Source organism: Dama dama, chromosome 3 (genome assembly GCF_033118175.1).
Source record: "Dama dama isolate Ldn47 chromosome 3, ASM3311817v1, whole genome shotgun sequence".
In the NCBI taxonomy this organism is placed as follows: Eukaryota; Metazoa; Chordata; class Mammalia; order Artiodactyla; family Cervidae; genus Dama; species Dama dama.
This window is the reverse complement of record NC_083683.1, coordinates 70,922,455-70,925,565: the sequence shown is the minus strand read 5'-3', so window position 1 is coordinate 70,925,565 and position 3,111 is coordinate 70,922,455. Positions and strand designations below refer to the sequence as shown.

The 3,111-nt window shown below is 44.3% G+C and overlaps 1 pseudogene; it reads right to left on the bottom strand.

The window, feature by feature from the left end:
- Nucleotides 1-1,598: 1,598 nt before the first annotated feature.
- LOC133042662 (elongin-C-like) lies at nt 1,599-1,936 on the bottom strand (annotated as a pseudogene).
- Between the last annotated feature and the right edge of the window lie 1,175 nt (nt 1,937-3,111).

Sequence of the window (3,111 nt, the reverse complement as noted above, 5' to 3'; positions counted from 1 at the left end):
AGAGGGTTGTGGCAGTGATGGGAAATTGCTTTCGTAAAGGGGGCAGATTGAATAAATGACTATATTAATAAGATTTCTTACTTATAGAGAAAGGAGCTACAAATATGCAAAGGCAAAAACTCTGCTCTGATTTTGGACTGAAACTGGAGGTATTGTGAGCCCATGGTTTTCCATACAAGTAAATATAGATTTAAATATGTATACACACTTATACACATGTATACACATATCCATATATATACATTTTGTTTTTGTTCGGACGCCAAGTCGTGTCCGACTCTTTGCGACCCTGTGGACTGCCACCTGCCAGGCCTCCCTGTCCCTCACCATCTCCAGGAGTTTGACCAAGTTCATGTCCATTGCATTGGTGATGCCATCCAACCACCTCATCTTCTGTCACCCTCTCCTTCTGCCTTCAATCTTTCCCAGCATCAGGGTCTTTTCCAATGAGTCGGCTCTTCGTATCAGGTGGCCAAAGTATTGGAGTTTCAGCTTCAGCATCAGTCCTTCCAATGAGTATTCAGGGTTGATTTCCTTTAGGACTGACTTGTTTGATCTCCTTGCTGTCCAAGGGACTCTCAAGAGTCTTCTCTAGCACCATAGTTTGAAAGCATCAATTCTTTGGTGCTCTAGTCTTGTCTACTGAAAGGGCTTGGGAAGAATAACACAATACCAATAGCAACCAGAAAACTTTGTATCTAGATCTTGACTTCTAACTACCATTGTCTACTAAAAGGAAACAAGACTACTTAGAGAAGTGGTTGACTCTGGACAGGTGCTGGGAATATGCAAGATGAGTTTGGACCATGTTGTTGAAGAAGAAAGGAAGTAAGCATTCAAAGGATGAAGAAATTTGTCAAAATGACACAGAAGGTAGATTCCAGGGGCTCCCACTGAACAAATCTGTGACTATTTGAGCATCAAAATAAATATCTAAAAAACAGATATTTAGCCAGTTTATCAAAACAAAAAACTGTAAGCCGTATTGATGTGGAGGATCTGTTTGACCCATCACAAAGCTCCGTCCCCTTGGCCATAGCCTTTTGTTTAGAGATAAGCACATGACTCATATAAGGTTAATAAGGTAGGTCATTAGTAGGGATTGATATGTGGCTACAGCAAAAATTTCATTTTCCTCTAGGATTTTTTATCTAGGGACAGGAAGTATAGGACACTGGTGGCCATCTTGCCTACCACATGGAAAGAACCAATTCTTTTTGAAGCGCAAAGCCAAGCAGTGATAAGCAGAATTGAGAGCCGGGATGAGAAACCGCAAAGACATTGTTTGGTCCCCTGGATTCAGTAGGGCCAGAAGCTAGTTACCTCCCTGGATTTCCCTGCCCTGGTTATGTGGAGATGTTTTCTTTTTTTTGTATATTTGTTTCCCTCTCAATTTGTGAAAATGTTCTTAATTTGTTGATGTAGCAAGCAAACTTCAAGTCTGATTGCTATGCAAAAGAACAAAAGATAATCTGCTTTGCAATGAACTTTAAAGTTCAACTGCACACAGGCAACATGCTATATACGAAAAATTGCTAACTGAACTACAGGTATTAAATACTGAAAAAGAGTTAGCCGTTTGTTGTAATTTATTTTGTTTAACAGTCTAGGAAGTTCGCAGCCATCAGCAGTTCCAGTGGAATTTCAGGTGCAATTGGGGATTCAGGGATCTCCTTGGAGCTGTTAGTGTATTGAATTTCGTAGGTAAAATACATGCATACTTTTGATAGCACATGTGAAGGGAGCTCTCTAAAACTGACTTCATTCATTTTGTTCTCAGCAAACTGACCTGGGCCTCTCAACATGGTTTTTACTGGTCCCGGTGTTAGCACATGTTCTCTCTTTACAATAAATTCACAACCATCTGAAGATATCAGTTTGACATACATGGCATCAGGGCCCTCAAGCCACCATAGGTTTTCTCTTCTCCACCCATTATGTTCTTATGAAATTCTATTTGGCTTCCACAGGAACTTTAGCAGTCTCTCATCAGCTCCGCAGCAATCCCAGCCACTGCACTGGGTCCCTGCACACCGCCACAGCCCCTACTCCAGGGATGCCCCGCACCCCGACCCTGGCACCCCCCACCCCCCATCCCCCCCGCCCCCCCACCTAGGTTCCGGGGTAGCAGCTGTTTCTTTTATTCTTAAGATAGTTTGGTTTGGATTTCTATCACTTGTACCCCAAGTGTTCTGCTGTAGAGAGATATACACTTAAAATGATAATTTCAGTAAAATAAATAATTAGATATTGATCAGAGGAAGTGTTATTTAGCCCAACCTAGACCTTTAGAGTGGGCTTCCCACGTGGCACTAGTCATAAAGAACCTGCCTGCCGATGCAGGAGACTTAAGAGATGGGGGTTTGATCCCTGGGTTGGAAGATCCCCTGGAGGAGGGCATGGCAACCCACTCCAGTAATCTTGCCTGGGAATCCCAAGGACAGAGGAAATTGGCGGGTTACAGTCCATAGCGTTGCAAAGAGCTGGACATGACTGAAGTGACCTAGCAAGCACGCCCAGAACTTTAGAGTACGTTTTCTGAAGAGCTCTGCTTGGGTCACTCTTGCCCAGCTGAATCTTTCAGGCCAGGGAGGCTTAAAGATCCCTCAAGGATCTAGAAAACTCTGGCAGAACCTCATCAGTGAGATTATTTCTCCAACTCCATCTTCTGGAAGCCATGGAGACAAGGTAGCTTCTACTTATGAAGCCAGAGAGGTGCCTCTAGGAAGCTGCCCGTGTGTAGGAACTGGCCTCGCCCCCCCTCCCTGCCCCCAGAGTGGAACCTCTCACCCAGGTATGCTCCCTTGAGGATCCTCATTCTCCCGGAAGACTGAGTACCTACTGGATGTTAAGCGCCATATGCTGGGAGTAGAGCATCAGGAAAGGTAAGCAGAGCCTCCAACCTCAGGAAAGATGGACAGTTAAGCCACAAGTTACAACACAGTGTGAAGAGTGCTGTAATGGGGGACGTCAGGGCATCAGTTCTAATTTGGGGGATCTTCACCCTAGCAGGAAGGAAAGAGAAAAACCGGGATGGCAGGCAAGTATTTTTTAAGGTGTTTAAATGAAAAGTTCCCTTAGGGTGACTTCTAGTTCCTCCGTGGGGGCCCA